This window comes from Lagenorhynchus albirostris, chromosome 6, assembly GCF_949774975.1.
Source record: "Lagenorhynchus albirostris chromosome 6, mLagAlb1.1, whole genome shotgun sequence".
Taxonomy (NCBI): domain Eukaryota; kingdom Metazoa; phylum Chordata; class Mammalia; order Artiodactyla; family Delphinidae; genus Lagenorhynchus; species Lagenorhynchus albirostris.
The window spans coordinates 29,796,814-29,817,618 of record NC_083100.1 but is presented as its reverse complement, the minus strand read 5'-3'; the positions used below and the strand labels follow the sequence as shown (position 1 = coordinate 29,817,618).

General features: G+C 40.9%; 1 pseudogene; it reads right to left on the bottom strand.

Annotated features, from left to right (window-relative positions):
- Positions 1–8,222: 8,222 nt before the first annotated feature.
- LOC132522143 (DBIRD complex subunit ZNF326-like) lies at positions 8,223–13,195 on the bottom strand (annotated as a pseudogene).
- Between the last annotated feature and the right edge of the window lie 7,610 nt (positions 13,196–20,805).

The following is a 20,805-nucleotide window of genomic DNA, read 5'->3' as shown; positions in this document are numbered from 1 at the left end:
CAGGACATAGGTGAGAGAGAAGAAAATCAGAAAGACGAAGAAAAATTTAATCCAGTTTCTAGTTCTTTTTTTTTTAAATTAATTTATTCTTTCTTTATCTTTTTATTTGTGGCTTCATTGGGTCTTCGTTGCTGCGCGCGGGCTTTGTCTAGTTGCAGCGAGCAGGGGCTACTCTTCGTTGTGGTGCGCGGGCTTCTCATTGCAGTGGCTTCTCTTGCTGCGGAGCACGGGCTCTAGGCACGCGGGCTTCAGTAGTTGTGGCACGTGGGCTTCAGTAGTTGTGGCTCGCAGGCTCAGTAGTTGCGGTGCATGGACTTAGTTGCTCCGCGGCATGTGGGATCTTCCCGGACCAGAGCTCGAACCCGTGTCCCTGCATTGGCAGGCGGATTCTTAACCACTGCGCCACTAGGGAAGCCCCCCAGTTTCTATTTCTGATCAAAGCCCTCCAACCAAACCCCACTGTGAGGCTCTGAGGACTCCATTTTGTCCTCACCTAGCAGAGCCCTCAACAGGAACCAGGTTCTTCATGGGAGCAGTGCCCCCTAGAGGTTGGCATGACCCATCGTCACATCTCGAGATTTTCCTCTTACCTTAGATATGTTTCTTATTGAAACAAACGAGAGCTATTTTATCTCAGTACACTACTGTGGATACTTGTGACCCATCTCTGAACATCTGGACATCTTACTCTATCCATTCCAGGATTCCTTCACAATTATCCCTGGTGTCCCGGTTCCAGAATAGTTTCTTGTTGGCTTTCCCCATTGGTCCACCCACAAATTCAGATTGCATGACATAGGGTCAAGATTAGGGTGAGGCAAGTGAGGTTGGGTCATGCAAGTACAGAGCCAGATCCTGACTTCACTTAAAATTTTGATAGTTTGTTCAGCATGGATCTTTTACATACATTTTGTTTACTGAGATTTTTGGTGCCTGTTAAATTTTGCCTTAATTACCTCACCCTAGTTCCAGCCCTGCCATGACACCTGAGCCCATTGACGTCAGTGGAAGCAAAAGCCCCCGCTTCCACTGCAGGGGGCTACGGTTGAATGGTTGTAAGTGGACTGGTTGTTTGCCCTCGTGATCCCATGGCTGCCTGGGAGCTGTGTCTGCCGCTGCTCCCCAGCATCAGGAGAGAGTGTATCGCTATATCATATACTGCATATTGCTAGCTGGGAAAAGGTCAAAATCCAAAATTCCAAGTACAGTTTCTACTGAATGTGCTTTGCTTTTGCACAATCATAAAGTCAAAAAATAAGTTGAATCATCATAAGTCGGGGACGGTCTGTACTTTGGATAATTCAAAAGCCAAGTATTTCTCCAAGCACTCAAGCCTAAGAAAGCAGTCAGAAGATGTCCTGGCACCTATACAAGTAACACAATGTATCATCACTGAAACATAATGCAAGCAGTTGATTTCCTGACAAGGAGCTTGGAAGAAACTGAGTAGCAAATCACTTGATACAATAAAATTTCTTTTTAAAAATTCTACTTTTAGAACACTTTCCTCTATCTTTTCTGTCCATCACAGATTTTCTCTAATAAGACAAAGTCAGACAAACCACTTCAAGCCTAAAGTCTGATTCCCTGAGACTATGTTTAATAACTCATGTGACTAGTTATTAAAAGAAAAATCTTGGCAATTCTAAGCTCAACTTTAAAGCCACTTAAGAATAGTCATGTTAATAGTAACCATCGATATCTTGAGTCAAAAACACTTTAGTTTTGCTTGCATTCAAGATAAAGTTTTGAAGCTTCCGGAAAGAGACATTCAGAATGGTCATTCTGTTACTTCTAAAAAAGTCTAATTCCGGGATTCCCTGGTGGTGCAGTGGTTGAGTGTCCGCCTGCCGATGCAGGGGACACGGGTTCGTGACCCGGTCCGGGAAGATCCCACATGCCGCGGAGCGGCTGGGCCCGCGAGCCAGGGCTGCTGAGCCTGCGCGTCCGGAGCCTGTGCTCCGCAACGGGAGAGGCCACAACAGTGCGAGGCCCATGTACCGCAAAACAAACAAACAAACACACAAACAAACAAAAAACCCCAAAAAAGTCTAATTCCACCATACCGACCTGGAAAATTGACTGAAAGGCAGTGTCCAGAATGTCCTTTAGAATTTACCTGTCTTTCACTTCGGAACTAGCTTGTTAAGCAACACCTGCGTTGAACTTTATGCCAGTTACAGTGCAAAGCAAATCATCTTCTCAAACAGGTTCTCCCAGCTGTAATGTGCTGAGGCAGCAGTTACAGGCCCTGAATTATTACCCTAAAATGGATTTGGTAAGCCTGCATTGAAGAGATAGATAATATGAACTCATGGCTTATTCAGTGCCTTTTCAACAACCATGAGAAGGGAGTCGATGTGATGTACCCAGAAGGTATCCCAATCAACCACTTTCACCTGCATTTCCATGGGATGGGCACCATTCACCCAGGTACTGAGATTGGTGCCCTTTGGTGACCTCTTCTGACCTTTGGGCATGCTAAATTTCTGCTCAGTACAAGCTTTCTCCTTGACCGTGAGCTCAAGTAAGTCAAGAAAGGGATGTGGCAGCCTAAAATAAAAAGAGGGGGAGTGAATTTGCCCTTGGCTGTTTTCACAGAATTGGGGGAGGATTTGTCCAACTCTGCCTGAGCTGGTCAGAATGCACCCGGGGGTGCTGTGTTCTTTCCTTGGAATTAAATTTATGAAGAACAAGGATAAACTGGAGCATGTCCAGAAGAGAGGGAACAGGTTGAAGAGAAAGCTTAAAATGACATCATGGGAGGAGTGCTGAATGAACTGGTGGAAGCTATTTATCCTGGAAATGAAAGAGCAGGATAACGTTTTTCATGCAGAGAAGGGAATTGTTTTATCTGGCCAGAGAGTAAAGCTAAGAATATGAGGGAAAGAGAAATTTTAGCTCAGTATGAAGCAAAACTTTCTAGAGATTATAGTTGTTAAAAATTGGCATTTCTTCATTTAATACGTATTTCCTGAGCATCTCCTACGTGTTCTAGGCCCCAGTGAAACAGAAGCGAATAGCGATGAGCTGAAGCCATGGAGCTTTCAGCCTAGCACAAAGCTTTGTCAGATAACGGCCCATTTCTCACACTTAGAGATGTTTAATGAGACAACCATAAATTGAAGGTTTTTCTGGCATCGAATGTGACTGGACTTAATGTCTAAAATTCTGCCAACCCTGAAACTCTATGTTTTGTTTACTCTCATGTTACACTTGATGCAGTTTGATGGCTCTCCTGGCCATGGGTCAGGATGTATGGCTCTGATTCTGTGGCTTAGCCATGGTCTTCTATCAGTCAATGCGTATATGCAGTGCTGCCTTTGCTAAGTGTAGCTTCATTTTATTTTATTTTATTTTGTGCTAAGAGGGATGGGGTGGCATGGAGAGAAAACACTATAAAAGTTCTTTCATATGTGACGTACAGTGAAGGGAAACAATTTTCTTATGTCCCATATTCACCCCCAAAGATCTGGTTGTCATTTCTATTACTTTTATTCTTTTTCAACTTGCCATTATTGCTTGGGGAATGGGAGCTCTTCCTTTACAGACCAGTTTCAATTCTTTAATCTCTTTGAAGGAGGAAGGAGTCAGGTGGCTAAAAACCACAGAATCATAGTCCTTAAAGTAAGATGAGATAGTAGAGATAATCTACTCTGGTCACACAAGAAAACAGAAATTTAGCAGAACACTTTAAAAGACCTGAATAGAAAGACAGAAGCACCAATAACCACTAGAATTTTAGGCAGAATATCGACTTTGGGCAAAGAAAGTTTTATGAAGAATCAAACAGAGGGACTTCCCTGGTGGTCCAGTGGTTAAGACTCTGCCCTCCCAGTGGAGGGGGCACGGGTTCAATCCCTGGCTGGTGAACTAAGATCCCACATACCGCATGGCACGGCCAAAAAAAGAATCAAATAGAACTTCTAGAAATTACAAAGTTAATCTTGAAATTTAATTTAATGGATGCATAAGATGTAGCTTAGACCCAGTTGAAGGGAGAATGTAAACTAGAAGACATATCTGAAGAAGTTATCCAAAATGTAACACAGAGAGACAATGATATGAAAGGTATGAAAGGAAGGCTAAAAAATGAGGAGCAAAGAGTAAGAAGATCTAACATATATCAACTCAGAGTTTCAGAAGGGATAAAGCCTTGTGTTAACCAGGTGGTTAAAAGTGGATGCACAGGGACTTCCCTGGTGGGCCAGTGGGTAAGACTCCGTGCTCCCCACGGAGGGGCCCTGGGTTCAATCCCTGGTCAGGGAACTAGATCCCACATGCATGCCACAACTAAGAGTCTGCATCCGCAAGGAAGATCTCACGTGCTGCAACTAAGGCATGGCGCAACCTAAATAAATAAACAAAAAAGAAAGAAAGTAAAAGCCAAGAATCTTTAAAAAAATTTTAAAAATAAAGACAAAAGAAAAAGTGTATCCACAATCAGAATCTAGTTTATATTCAGATGTTTTGATCATTCAATAATAAAGGATTATAAAATAATGTCCATAATAGTCCTAATCAGGACAGAGGATGACTGATTTGGGTACCACTCAATCTGGTGGTTCTCAGAGGTGCCAGATATTCTCTGGAGAGGAGAGGGTCCCCCATTGTCTTGAGAGCATCCACAAACCCTTACATCTGTGGTTTAGGAGGAAGGATTCCTGTGGTCTTCATCTAACTACAGAACAACTCTTTAAGAGAATAAAATTGGAAGACAAAAATCATCCTAAAAGGAAATGAGAACCGTGATTTGTAAAATTATGAAATGCCTGTAAATTTCTCATATTGATCATGTTTTTGCTATCTAAGTATTCTCCTCTAGTGAGTAATAGGAAAGTCCTTAAGACAAATATAAATTTTTGCGGAGCAAAGAATATGGAAGTTGGAGAGATTTGTGACAAGAGAAGTAGGTAGAGTCAGCTACTGAGAGAGAGGAAAGTGCGGAGTTTCTGGGGCTCCTCAAGGATAAGAAGAGAAAACCGGCAGCTGGTTCAAGCCTGGCTCTGAGGTTGAACAGTAGAGAAACACAAGCAGGATTCCCCAACAATGTATCACTGCAGTCAACATAATAAGTTTTTCCTCCTTACTATAGTCAGATAAGAAATGACAGTGTAGGTAGAACCTTCCTAAGGACAACAATAATATCTCAAAAGCTAGGTGGAGTTGTGTTTCTGGCAATATGGTATTATAGATATTCTTTTAAATCTTTTCACTACAAAATCTCTAAAAGCCACTGTACTAAATGTAAAAATCATCTTTTTAAATGTATGGCTGAGCTAGCAATAAAGTAAGGAAAATCCTTAGTGGCCTGAACTGAAATGGGAGCAGGAATCTAGAGAGACATCATAGTTTTTGGCTGTCTTATCACCCATGTGATCTTTCCTTTGTTCTTACCTCCATGCAAAGCTCAGAAGGTATAAGGTAGGACCTGGAAATTTCCTTAAATGCCTAGAACCAATAAGCAACCCAGTTTTTGGTGAGAGGCTCTGTGTGCATATTGGGGGTGCATTTTCAACTCTGCCTTAGCTTCCACTTTCCTTGCACAGAATCTCAAGGTCATCCAGAGGTGAGAGCTTAGGGCCTTTTCGGGTCTTTCTTGTCAATGCACAGAGCCCTGGGCATGTGCACCACCCTATACATGCATGTGGCCTTCTTGATTCAGAAGCTTCCCAAAGCCCCTCTGTATGTCTCATTCTGTTTTTAATTTTTTGTTAGTCTAATGTTTTCCCCCAACTGGTATCCATCACCTCAGACAGCTGCAAGGTTAAGTAATTGCCTGTAATTGTTTTCGACAAATGTTTATGGGGAAAAAGTTTTTCACACTTAATGAGCTCTGAGTTAAGTCAGTCTTGCAAGTGGGATTTTCCAGGGAACAAACAGGTCATATAGTAAGTCTCTGGGGATGAAGCTTTGAAGGAGCTCCAGCCCCTTTCTGTTCCTTCCAGTGGCTGTCGGGCTGCTGGTCTTCACCATGAATGCAGGCTGTTGGTTTTCAAGGATATCACAAAGCAGGAGAGTCCGAGATGGGACTAGGGCAAGTGAAAAATGCCACAGAGCTCATTGCTTTTACTGAGATTGAACAGTTTTTTCCCCTCCTTCTCCTCCTCCTCCTTCTTTTTAAACACTCCCCGGATTGTTGCAAGCCTTTGGGAAATTTCCAGAGTTCTGCAACATTTGATTCTGACCATTAGCCAGTTTCTTGTTGCTTCTGTGGAAGAGAGAATTTTCTGAGGTCCTTACTCCACTATTTTTGCTGATGTCACCTCGATAGGGAGTTTGAACTGGCATACTCTGTGTGTCTGGAAACCACTTGGCCCAAATAGCATGGTGTTCTTTTAAAAATTAGGCTTATGAAATCTAGGAGGAATGTAGACTACTTAATAGTTAAATTCCTATGGAAAAATGTATATTTTCCCACCATTTCCTTCTCCTTCTTAAGCTTGATTTAGCCCTAGAGACTATAAAAGTGAATGAATAAATAAATGAATTAATCAGTTAAATCCGTGACTCATCAAAGGGTCCAGTACAGGGACTTAAACATAATGGACACTCAAGGAATAGTGCTGAGCCAAAATGGATTGGCTCAAAATAGGCAAAATTGACCTGTTCTCTATTATATCTTATCCTATTCATAACATTAAATATTTGGATTTATATTTATCCCACATAAAATTGTATACTTTTTATATTGAAGAGTTCCCACTTCCTTTAGTTTTTATGGGATAGCTATATCTTAGTTCGGGTAAAAAATAAGTCCTATAATATAGATTTTTTTTTTTTAAACTTACAACATAGTTTTATAAAGGCCCACAATTACACGAGATAAATGATAACATCTACATAGTTTACGCACGTTACATACAATGTAATAGGGCAGGAAGAGATATGGTAAAACATTTAAATGTGTTACATTACTTCAATTATTTACAGATCACTAAATAGAAGGTACTATTTACTTCTGAATCCTAGTAACCATATAAAAATTATTCCTCTTTTCAACTACATTTTTCAAAACATCTATCACGTAAACAAAATTGTTGTATCTATCTTCTTGATTTTTCTCTACTCTAAACCATAATGGCACACTTGAAGCAGAAAAAAGAAAAGTAAGCATCATTCGGTCCATCCTTAAGGAATCCAGATCCTTCAATTTATGAAGAAGGACAATACTTTCAAATGTTTCCTAACTAGTTTTACTTATATCTAGTAGGAATCTTTGTGCCTCCAACAGTAGACCCCCCTTGACCTGAAATGTGGTCAACCCTAAAGCCTGTAGGAGTTCAACTAGGTTTAAGCTTTACACAGCATTGACAGTGAAACATAAGTACAATCTAAATTCTACTGCACTAAAATAAGCAAAGGTATCATACTCATGGCTTTAATATAATGTTCCTAGTCTAGAGCACAAGTGTTTCTGGTATAAGCAGTACCTGCCAATAAATAATCTAGACATGATTTAAAGAACACTTTTTTTTTTTTTTTTTGGTTTGTTTGTTTTTTTGCGGTATGCGGGCCTCTCACTGTTGTGGCCTCTCCCGTTGTGGAGCACAGGCTCCGGACGCTCAGGCTCAGCGGCCATGGCTCACGTGCCTAGCCGCTCCGCGGCATGTGGGATCTTCCCGGACCGGGGCACGAACCCATGTCCCCTGCATTGGCAGGCGGACTCTCAACCACTGCACCACCAGGGAAGCCCTAAAGAACACTTTTATTATTACAATATGCTCTTGTAACTTACTTTAAAATTAAAAGAATAACTATTTTAAATGTTTCTTAGAAATTGAATGTTGCTAGACTGGTTCAGTTAAACCCATTCTAGTCAAAGACTGCTTTGCTGCTTTATAGAGTACCCCACAGTAGTAAAGATTTTTGGAGATTCACAACAAAAAGCTTCACAAATAATATTTCCAATAACATTTTTATATCATTTGTTCAGGACATTCTGATTGATAAGCAGTTAAAGGTAAAAGAAGGAAAAAAAATGCTCACCGCTAAAGACAGGAAATCTTATTCTATTATAATGAAATGATAAAGGTTTTCCTGAGATTTTCCTAATGTCTGCCAGTGATGCTGAGATAATTTTTAGAACCACTAACACCTTTCAACATTTAAGGTGATTCTAAATAGCAAAGTTCAAGTAGCGTCACATGCCTAAGGAATAGGAAATCAGAATATCCAGAATCTTACAGTCATCTAATTATTTGGCCAAGTGATGAAGCAATTTACCTGCTACCCCCACCACCACTGTGACTGTCCATGCCATATGACTGGTTTAGGTAGGAGTCCATGGATCTTGGACCCCCCTAGGATCCATGGCCATAGTCACGATCCATCCCTCCATAAGATCCGGGGCCATAATCACGATCCATTCCATTAAAGCTCTGATAAGTATTTCTGCAAGCAAAGTGTGTGTAATCGTCCTCGAAGTCCATGGCGGAGGCTCGGGGCCAACGGCCTCAGCGGCGCTGGGCTGAGCTGTGGTGGGAGGCGAGCGCCCGTGACCCGCGGTTACACACAGCCAGTCAACGCGACCAAGAGCCTATAATATAGTTTTAACAGTAAATTCTTTCCATTAAAAAAAAGAAGAAAGGAGAAAGGAGGGAGGAGACAGGAAGATATTCTTGTCAGTTGTCAAGGTGGTGGCCACTGACAAATTTTGCAAGTATTCTGACAAACACCTAGCAGAAATAGGCTTATTTTCCATCAGAAAACTCATAACTAACTCAATTGAAGGGTATTAGGTAAAGAAGCCTGTTTGGAAATCATCTGAAAAGATTCTTGTGTCTCATGTCTTTCTTAATTTGTTATAATGAATGAGTCATAATATATTAAGAGGATTAGAGCTGCTTATAATGAGAGTGCTACATTTAAAGGACTAACAATATAATATGATTATGATATAACATAATATGATGGGATAAGATAATATGATTCTTTCATTTCCTGTTCTCACTAACACATTACAAAAACAACTAAGTGGCTTTTCATTTTGCTTTATTTTGTTAGAGAAGATGTGAACGTTAAGTAGAATCTGGCTGTTTTCACACACAAACACATACGTGCACAAATAATGACAACTCAATTTTATAAAAATGTAATGAAAACGGTATAAAAACCGTTTTATAAAAAAAAACCAAAACGTTGTATCTCTTTACTTCTCTTTGACTCTCCTTAATTAATAATGGATATAAAAGCAGACCTTTAATTATTATTCTAACAAAGATAGTCCACATCTTTAAAAATTCTTTCATCTGTATTAATACTTAAAATCATCTAAGAAAAAGCAAATGGTATTTTCCTCAGTTCTTGTGACATTATGTCTTTCAAATTTGAAAAACAAACAAACAAAAAACACTCTGAAAAATAGGAAGGTTCTTCAAGACATCACACCCAGTCTCCTTAGAAAGTCTTTGATATGGAAAAACAGAGGGATTGTTCCAGTTTAAAAGAGAAAAGACCAAAAAAAAAAAAAAAAAAAGGAATTTAACATGACTATTGAGTAGATACTGATTTTAAAACACTATAAAACATATTTTGAGGATAATAGGGAGAATTTGAATATGAATTGAATATCATTAAGATATCTTTTCATTTTCTTAGGTATATTAATGATCTTGTTTTGTAGGAGAATCTTCTTTATTATAGGTGCATGCTGAAGTTTTTAGGGCTGAAGTCTACAACTTAACTTTCAAAAGATTCAGAAAGATATATATATATAGTCCTGGGATAAACCATAATAGAAAATAATGTAAAAAAAAGAATGTATATATATGTATAATTGAGTCACTTTGCTGTACAGCAGAAATTAACACAGCATTGTAAATCAAAAGACAAGAAAAGAAATATATATATATATGTACACACACATAGTAGTTGTCTAGCTGGGCATGTAAAATCTGATTTCAATCATGAAATGTGGTAAATGGAAATGCATTGTCCAGATCCCCCTACAAGGACAAACTAACTCCTGGGAGAGCTGTCAAGAGGCCACATCCAACTAATAGCCCTTCAGAGACTGCTGCTACTACACAGAGCCCCTTTGCCCAAGGTCATGCCCTTCTAGGATAGCCAACTGTCAGCGGTGATTGAGGTGGAAGTAGAAAGGCCTGGTCACTTTGGAACAATGGGGGATAATTCCTGATGGGTCCATTTTAGCTTCAGAGGTCCATTTGGAGTCAGCTCTGTCTGTCAGTCCTACCTTACAGCTCAACTTCTCCCTCTGCCTGGTTGTGTTGTTCCCCCAATGCCCCGCCCCATTCCACATGCAGGTATCGATCCTAAGGGCACAACCTAGTAAATATCTGACCCTTAAATTCTGTCTCAAAGTCGTCTTCTAGGAGAACTGAATCTGCGACACAAGATGGATATCAGACAACCTCTAAATGATGAACATTTTTTTTTAAAGTTCTGTTTTCTTAAAAAATAGCAGTGTCATCAAAAACAAAGAAAAGCTGTGGAAATGTTCTGAATTAAAAGAGGCTAGAGGGCTTCCCTGGTGGCGCAGTGGTTAGGAATCCGCCTGTCCCCGGTTGGGGGGACAGGGGTGCGATCCCTAGTCCGGGAGCATCCCACATGCTGCGGAGCAACTAAGTCCGTGCACCAACAACTACTGGGCCTGTGCTCTAGAGCCCTCGAACCACAACTACTGAAGCCCATGAGCCTAGAGCCCGTGCTCTGCGACCGCAATGAGAAGCCCGTGCACCACATCGAAGAAGCAGCCCCCGCTTGCGCCAACTAGAGAAAGCCCGCGCGCAGCAATGAAGACCCAATGCAGCCAAAAATAAATAAGTAAAATAAATAAATTTATAAAATAAAACAGACTAGAGAAACGCATGACAACTAAATGAGATATGTGATGTTGGACTGCATCCTGTACTAGAGGAAAATAAAAGACCAAAAAGAACACTGCTGGATCAATTGACAAACTAGAATGTGGATTACAGATGAGATTTTAAAAAGTATTGCATCAAAACTATTATATATAGAATGGATAAACAGCAAGTTCCTACTGTATAGCACAGGGAACTATATTCAATATCCTGTGATAAACTATAATGGAAAAGAATATTTAAAAAAAGAATGTATAGGGACTTCCCTGGTGGCACAGTGGTTAAGACTCCATGCTCCCAATGCAGGGGGCCTGGGTTTGATCCCTGGCTAGGGAACTAGATCCCACGTATATGCCGCAACTAAGAGTTCACATGCCACAACTAAGGAGCCTGCCTGCCTCAACTAAGACCCAGCACAACCAAATAAATATTTTTCTAAAAATGTGTATATATGTATAACTGAATCACTTTGCTCTACAGCAGAAATGAACACAACCTTGTAAATCAACTATACTTCAATTAAGAAAAAGTACAGCATCAATTTTAAATTTCCTGTAATTGGTAAATATACAGTGGTTATGTAGGAAAATGTCCTTGTTCTTAGGAAATAGACACTGAAAAATATAGGGGAAAGGGGGCACATTGCATGCAACTTCCTCTTGAACGGTTCAGAAAACGTACATACACACATACATAGAATATAGTAAAAGAAAATGGGGCAGGGAATCCCCTGGTGGTCCAGTGGTTAGGACTCTGCACTCTCACTGCCCAGGGCCCAGGTTCAATCATAGGTTGGCCAAAAAAAAAAGCAAATGGGGCAAGAGTCTAAAAGTTGGTGAAGCTAGGTAAAGGGGGTGTGAGAGGATTCTTCTTACTTTTCTTGCAACTTTTCTGTAGGCCTGAAATTATTTTCAAATAAAAAATTAAATATATGTACATATATATGTATATATAAATATAAATAATAACAGATCAACCAGCTGTAGCAAAATGTTAACAATTGATTTATGTTATAAGTATATAGTTGCTCTCTGTCCTATTCTTTGAACTTCTCTGAATGTTAAAAATTTTTCATAATGATAATTTGGAAAGAAAATACAGGCCAGGATGTTTGCTGTGGCTTACCTCTTTAAGGCTTGCAAGATTATGCCTTTAGGGCTTCCCTGGTGGTGTGGTTAAGAATCCGCCTGCCAATGCAGGGGACACGGGTTCAAGCCCTTGTCCGGGAAGATCCCACATGCCGCGGAGCAACTAAGCCTGTGCACCACAACTACTGAGCCTGCGCTCTGCAACTACTGAAGCCCAAGCGCCTAGAGCCCATGCTCTGCAACAAGAGAAGCCACCACAATGAGAAGTCCGTGCACCTCAACAAAGAGTAGCCCCCCGCGCGCCGCAACTAGAGAAAGCCCATGGGCAACAACGAAGAACCAACACAGCCAAAAATAAAATAAAATAAAATAAAATAAAAGATTATGCCTTTATTTCAGGTTGCTGCCACGAGCTTTTGGTCACTCTATTTGTGATTAACTTAGAGAACACAGATTAGCATACCAATTAGACTCTTAAAATTTCCCCCTCTATAAAGTAGAACTCTGTAGATCATTAACTATTTACCTCCTCACTCTAAGAAACCCTGTTAGATATACAGTATAAACTCTGAGTACCAAAACTTTGGCTTTTTTTATTCTCTACTATGTCCTTAGTTGCTAGATAAATTCCTAGAACATGGAATATGCTCTGTAAATACCTGTTAAAGGAACAAGTGAGGAAGATCTAAAATAACTATGATTTTGGTATAGATGAATAATTTTACCTACCAAACTCCTATCAAATCAACTCTTTTACCTACCAAATCAACTCCTATCATTATGGTCAAAATTAAATTTGGTTTTACTGTTTTTGCTTACTTTCTCTTTCTTACTACAAGTTGGGAGAATCAGAATTTTGTCATTATTTCAGCAAACAAGTAGTTAATCAGGGTGAAGCTGAGCCGGGAAGTAGCTTGAAGTAGTGCTTCTGGGTTCCTGGGGGAAGCAGCAGAGAGTCTTTTGAATGCAAACCCATTAGGGTGCTCAGGTGCAGGGTGACCTTGAGGAAAGAGGTGCAATGGTAGCTAAGGGCTTAGGAGGAGAGGACCCACCACACAGGATTGAGCCGACTTGAAACAGGAGAACCAATGCTCCACTACATGTGGAGGATTGAAGTCAGGAGGCTCTATGAAGCTGCACGTCAGAGAATATAGCCCATTTATTAGCAAATTGTCAGTACTCACTCAGTGAGACTGGAAATGACTAAAGCTGCAGGAGACAGAGTAGCCAGGAATCAGAATGCAGAAATTAGGACTGGAGCAGGAACCAAGAGGAAACTAAACCGATGTGGAAATAGGGCACAGCGGCTGGAGGCATCAGTTTTGTCCTGTTTGGCTGTTTCCCCACATGGGCCTGGGTAGAAGTGTTAACCATGAAACAAGAGCCTTCCCATGATCATGACCTCCTGACAAACCACTGGGGCTGACGGTGCTTGTGGCTAACTGGGGCTAAAGTGTCCCTCTGAGGCACACGCTGCTGTTGTTTCAGGGCACCCTTTATATTCTGCTTTACTATCCTTACTGTTTCTACTTCCAGCTCAGAATCAGAGAAAGTAGAGCAAAGTATCACCAAGAGCCTGCAATTTTTCATCTTTATCCTCCCATCCAGAGCCCACCTTCTCATTTGCAAATCTAGAAAGCTGTTTTCTCCCTAGGCAACTTTTATTCAAAATAATGTGTTTAAATTTATAATTATTTTGCATTGAATAATTTAAAATTATCTTTTAAACTAACAGATCAGCAAATTATCTGAAATGTTTTCAAAGTGACGTCTTATCATACTGCTTAAAAAGGACCACACTCCTCCATTTCTTGACACATTGAGGTGGAACACTGGAAGTAAAATCAGTACAGTGGTCTTGATACAGAGGTACGCTGTCAGACATGACTTATGATATTTAGGCATCCTGAAAAATACGGTTTATGGCTGGGTTTTATTTCAGGTTCTCTCTGCTTGTCATTGTCTTCGTCTATTTTGCAATCGTGTAATAGTCTCATCCAGAGAAATACAAATGAATTGTGTCTAATGGAATGCAATCAGTTATTGCCCTGTAAATACCGACGAGTTCTGCCAGTTTTGTAACTGTTTATAAATCCATTTCAACATTCCTGATGGTCTACACATTTGTGAGACTGTGAATTCTTTTTACCCATTGTAACATCTTCTTTCTTTCTTTTTTTTTTTTTGCGGTTACACGGGCCTCTCACTGCTGTGGCCTCTCCCGTTGCGGAGCACAGGACATGCAGGCTCAGCGGCCATGGCTCACAGGCCCAGCCGCTCCGCGGCACGCGGGATCCTCCCGGACGGGGGCACGAACCCGCGTCCCCTGCATCGGCAGGTGGACTCTCAACCACTGCGCCACCAGGGAAGCCCCCCATTGTAACATCTTAACTGATTCTATCATTAATAGAGTTAAATAAAACCTTTGAAACAGGTTAACTTTATATTTGTGAGTCATGATTTACCTGTTTTTTAAAAAATGGTCTTTTAATAGGCCTTTAGTCTAAAAGTATTAGTCTGACCTTAGGAGGACAAATGAGTAGGGAGAGGTGGTTTTTTAAAAAGTGTACATGAAGTTTTTTTCTGGCCCACTCAATTTCCAAAACCTAAATTTACCTTCCACTCCTAAGATGATGATGGAACTGAGCATCGGGACAGGGGGAAGCACTCATTTAGGGGAAAGGGGTGGGGTAGGGCTGGGGGGCTTGGTTTAGGTGCAATACCAGGCAAGCAGGGAAGGGCTGAAGGAGAGAGAATTCTGATACCCCCCCACATTTGTATTGCTGAGGCAAATTCTTTCTTTAGGGATCCCAGCCTCTTTTCCCTGCATCCTTCATTCCTATCTGCTCTCTTTAAGGCCATATGTTAAAGCCAGGCCCTTGATATGACTGCTGGAAGATTAATACACTTGTTTGACACAGCCAGGATATTAGCACAGCATTCAAATATGTGCAGCTTTCCTTTTCTCTCTCTCTCTCTTTTATTTTTTTTGCAGTCAGACTGAGGCCTCTTAATCCCTTCAGCTGCTACTCAGAGGAAGGGAGTCAAGCCAGTGTTCTAGCCACACCAAACTCCAAAATAATTGGTTAGACATGGCACTTTGCCTGATCAGCGCTGCAGCTGGAGAACACAGAATGCCTTCCTCGGCCTGAGGATGGATACACTGTCTGCCTCACCGAAGAGGGATGAAGAGAAGTCCCAGTACTATCTGATCGGCTCCTGCCCTTGCCTCAGCTCTCCCTTGGGATAACTAAACCCATCAGGGTGTTTATGCAGAGTGGACTTTTATTTCTACATTCCCTTCTCCAGTCCTCCCGGTCCGTCTTCTTTCTCTTCTGTCCCCTTGGTTAAAATTTCCTCTTCCCTACCAGTGCCTCCTGACCACGTGCTTCGACGTAATCCAGAAACAATTACCATCCTTTCTGGACAGTATTTTATGGTGGTTAAGAATGAGAGCCCTGGGGTCAGACAGGCCTCGGCTTCTAACTGCAGTGCCACTTACCACCTACCTGTGTGGCCTTGGGAAGTCAGTCAAAAGCTCTAACCATCAGTTTTTCCATCTGTAAAAATGATAACAGGGACAATAATATCTACTTTATCGGGCAGCTGTGAGGAGGAAATGAGGCAATGGAGTGAAGCTCAGTGTCGGACACAGTCATCTGTTATGACTATAACCTTCTTCTCAGTTTCCAGTCTCCTATTTCCTATTTTCCCTCTGTTTCTAGTGTACTTCTATTTCCTATTTTCTTTTTTTTTTTTCTGCGGTACGCGGGCCTTGGCTCCGGACGCATAGGCTCAGCGGCCATGGCCCACGGGCCCAGCTGCTCCGGGGCATGTGGGATCCCCCCAGACCAGGGCACGAACCCGTGCCCCCTGCATCAGCAGGCAGACTCCCAACCACTATGCCACCAGGGAAGCCCAATTTCCTATTTTCTTATTTGTAGGTACTACTTCACATTTTTCCCCTCAGTCCAACATAGATACTGATGAGGTTCAAGACATGCTAGCCCCAAATATGACACCTTGGCATATGGAATAGTTTTTTTTTTAATATTTATTTTATTTTATTTATTTTTGCCTGCACTGGGTTTTCGTTGCTGCGCACGGGTTTTTCTCTAGTTGCGGCGAGCGGGGGCTACTCTTCTTTGCGTGCACGGGCCTCTCATTGTGGTGACTTCTCTTGTTGCAGAGCACGGGCTCTAGGTGTGTGGGCTTCAGTAGTGTGGCTCATGGGCTCAGTAATTGTGGCGCACGGGCTTAGTTGCACCGAGGCATGTGGGATCTTCCAGGACCAGGGCTCGAACTCGTGTCCCCTGTATTGGCAGACAGATTCGTAACCACTGTGCCACCAGGGAAGCCCTGGAATAGTTTAAACTGAAGAAATATGAGAAACAACAGGTACAGGAAGGATTTCTGACCTTCCCCTGAGTCAGGACGTGAGATCCTCATGTGAGAGGTGCCCTCTCCACACCCTTAGGAAAGGAGCATCTTTATCTCCAAAGAAGGAGGGATTCTGAGAGGAATCTGAATGAACAGGCCTTGCTAAGTTTCCCCCAATTTACCACCCTTAGCACATACCCCTTTGGTCCTATCACATTTCTCGATGACCACTTTTCATGCAACCTAGTACACATAAAAATACTCAGGTTTGGGCTTCCCTGGTGGCACAGTGGTTGAGTCCGCCTGCCGATGCAGGGGACGCGGGTTCGTGCCCCGGTCCGGGGGGATCCCACATGCCACGGAGCGGCTGGGCCCGTGGGCCACGGCCGCTGGGCCTGCGGGTCCGGAGCCTGTGCTCCACGACGGGAGAGGCCACGGCAGTGAGAGGGCCGCGAACCGCAAAAAAAAAAAAAATACTCAGGTTAAACTATTTCCTCGGGTCTTCATTTTCTTATGAAAGCTCCTATGTCATGTAAAACTTTTATTTAAAAATGTGTATGCCTTCCCCCTGTTAACCTGTCTTTTGTTATAAGTGCCCCAGCTGAGACTTTAGAAGAGGAAGAAATGATATTTTTTTCCTCCCCTACATTAGCAAATCAATGACAGTGGTCACATGTACCATATTTTTTGATTACAAGCAATTTCAGTTTCTTCATCTGTGATCTGGGGAGAAACACCATCAGTAAACCATTGTAAGGCTGTTGTAAGAATTAAACAAGATAATGTATATAAGTGCCTAGCACAGTGCCTGGCTCCTAGTAAGAGCTCAGGAATTGTGTTGTATCTCACTTTATTAATCCTTTCATTAGGGTGTATTATGAAATAATTCACATAACTAACATATCGCTTTGTTGAAAAGTAGGGAATTCTTGGGCTTGCAGCTAGTTTAATGATCACTGGTTCTAATCAGAGAGCTCGTTTGATGATATTATTTGTAATTAGTTTAGATATCATTTTGGACTTACGTTTCATCCTAAAAGAAAACATTAGCTGAAAGATACCACTCTGAGCAACAAAATAATGGTTTCCTACTGTTACAGTAAAGCTACATTATGCTCATTCCTTCCTTTCCAAAGGGGGACATTTTGACCCTGTGATAATGTTTTACTTAAAGGAGTTTATTTTATTTTACATCAAATGATTCATGTAGATGAGTTCATTTCTTGTGATGAAGATGGAAACGAAGTAGCTGAGCTTCTTGCTGTAATCTCACTGACTTGCTGTAATCCAACTGGCTAGAAAATACAACAATTGTCTGGCTCAGAAAAAAAAAATAAAACAAAAAACGAGCTTTCCCAAAGAAATTCTGTTTGGGCATTCTCTCCAGTTTGATGAATGAATTGTTTACTGAGCTTGAGAAAGTGTAAAAAGGAAGAAATGGCCTTTTAAAAAAAATTTATTTATTTTTGGCTGCTTTGGGTATTCATTGCTGCGCGCGGGCTTTCTTTAGTTGCAGCGAGTGGGGCCTACTCTTTGTTGTGGTGCACAGGCTTCTCATTGCAGTGGCTTCTCTTGTTGTGGAGCACGGGCTCTAGGCACGCGGGCTTCAGTAGTTGTGGCACATGGGCTTCAGTAGTTGTGGCTCATGGGCTCTAGAGCGCAGGCTCAGTAGTTGTGGCACATGGGCTTAGTTGCTCTGTGGCATGTGGGATCTTCCTGGACTAGGGCTCAAACCTATGTCCCCTGCATTGGCAGGTGGATTCTTAAACACTGTGCCACCAGGGAAGTCCTGAAATGGTCATTTTCAAGAAAATTATTGAAGTGCACTCAGTGAATTTGAGCAGATTGCATTTGACGTGGCTTGAAAATAGATGTAGTTTTTAACAAATCAAGCTTTTGTTTAATTAAGACTGAAATAAAATGAGTGAATATTCTTGTAAATAATCTAATAAAACGTTAAAATGAAGAGACACTCTCCACAGTCATCTCCACGCCTGCCCGTGTTCTGGGGGATAGAATACATTTCTGAGGAAATCTGAGAATACCACTTTTATATTGTGTTTGGTATATTATAATTCCTCTTAAGAGATAAACAGTTTTAGGTGTGTGCTGAAGTTCCCCCTTCCTTATTCAATCTCTCAAAAACCAAACCAAGGAGAAACGCTATGCTTATACATGAAATATCATTCCAGAGCAAGGCATCTCTCCCACACAAGGAAGGAAGAATTTAGTCATTTTACTATCTTCTAAGTTTTTCCATCTTCTTGGTTGGTGCATGTAAAGAACTGAATTAAATACGTTGTGTGTGTGAGTGTGTTGATAATGATAAAATCACCCCAGAGGTGAATGGTTTTATTTTGAATAGAGTTAATGAAATGAAAGCCCATATGGGGCAGAATGACAATCAAACAGAAGAGTCATGTTTAGTATTATCTATACAGTTGGGTAATAGAATAAACAATTTGTTTACACTTAGTATTTCCTGTAAAGTAACCAAACAATTGATTTGACTAAGCTCTTATTTCCTGAACTTGCTGATGGTTTGGTATTAAGGAGAAAACCACCATTTCTTCTAAAGGGTAAGCTGTGTTTTTAGATATTACTTTCCTAATGAATTCTTGCCTGATCTCTACGAGCCTATCCCCCAACTTATTTCAGGGTCCCTGCTCTACACTCTTCACACAGAATTTTTAGTTATATGTTTGAATGCTTATTTGATGAATGTCTCTCCTCCACCAGAATGTAGTTTTGCTTACCTTATACTCCCAGAACCTAGCACAATGCCAGGCAGAGAATAGAGCTCAATAATATTTATTGACTAGAAGAACAGCTATTCAGTGGGTTTTGATAAAAGGCATTCATGCTCACGGGCATCGCAGCAACTAACATTTATTTATATTTGTCTGAGAAGGCAAAGGTGAGTTTGAGAAGGAAATTTAAGCTCTTAATTACCATCAAATCCATTAGGTCTTGTTCTCAGTTCCTCGTCTTATTAAAGGTGTTAAAAAGAATGTTGCATCTCACTCCTTAGAGATGTATTAAATCTGTCTGGCCACTTAATTAGACCAGGACTTTTAAATGACAACAGGTCCCACTTACAGGGAAAGATGATGAGGTTTTTCTCTAAACTATTATCAGGAGCAAATTACTTCACTATAAACCAGTTGTCTAATAATGTATTACTTATAATTAAGACCAGTTTACCTAATACATGCAAAATGAGGAAGCAAATACCAAGCACACCTAAGTATATAATACCTTTTAACACATTACAGTAATACGGTAACACCTCCTGAGTACTTGTTAAGTACGCTACAATGCTAAGCAACTTTACATGCATTTTCACAACAACCCTGTGAGGTACTATTATTATTTCTATAAGGCTAAGAGAGGTTGGGCAATTAGCAAAAGTGGTGAAGCCCAGGCAAGACTTCTGGGTCTGTCTGACTTCAGGGACTTCCTTCTTAATCCTTGTACACAACGTCTCTGTAGTAATCATCTGTTAAGGTGTTCATCTCCCTTGCTTAACGTGAGAGCCTTAAGGGCAAGGTCTAAGTTTTACTCATCCTTGTATCTCAAGTACAGAACAGAGTGCAGGAAACATAATAGGTGCTCAATAAAAGTTTAGTGAATGAAAGAGGAAGTACTTTCTTTTTTTGTTTTTTTTTTGTGGTACGCAGGCCTCTCACTGTTGTGGCCTCTCCCGTTGCGGAGCACAGGCTCCAGACGCGCAGGCTCAGTGGTCATGGCTCACAGGCCCAGCTGCTCCGTGGCATGTGGGATCCTCCTGGACCGGGTCACAAACCCATGTCCCCTGCATCAGCAGGCGGACTCTCAACCACTGCGCCACCAGGGAAGCCCCAGGAAGTACTTTCTCATCCTCAAAACTATAGTAAGTTTAGTACAGTTTTAGTGTTAAACATAGTTAACTATATAATGGGCATAAATAAAATACACAAATCAAACAAATACTTATGTAATAAAACAAATAATATATGAATATATCTTACTGTTTTTGTTAAATTAGTAATCCATATTTTATGTTGAAGCATACGACATTGTCAAGGTCAAATAACAGCACTTTTATATGGTATAACTTCATTAAAAAAAAAAACCTATGTCAACTCTTAGCTACATAATTAAGCAGAATGCTCCATTACCAGATGTTTTCCACTGAAACAGAGGTTTATCATTATAAACCGCCAAAGAGAAAGTTTTATGAAAAATTAAGGGTGTCATATCTATAAGCACTTTCTTCTAGGTCTAATGATCTAATTTCATATACAAATTATTTTTCATGCCCTTAGGTCCTAATGAAAATTAACCCAGCACATATTATTACACTTGGCTTTGATTCTCTCTTTTCTAAGCTGCCAGGTTGCATACCTCCTTGCAGAAGTCCTTCTTCATGAAGTTCTCCCTTTTTAGTATTAACTCTGCCTTTATCCCAAGCCCTGATGCACCCCCTAGTGTTCCTCGAACACTTCTATAATTATTATATCTGTGTA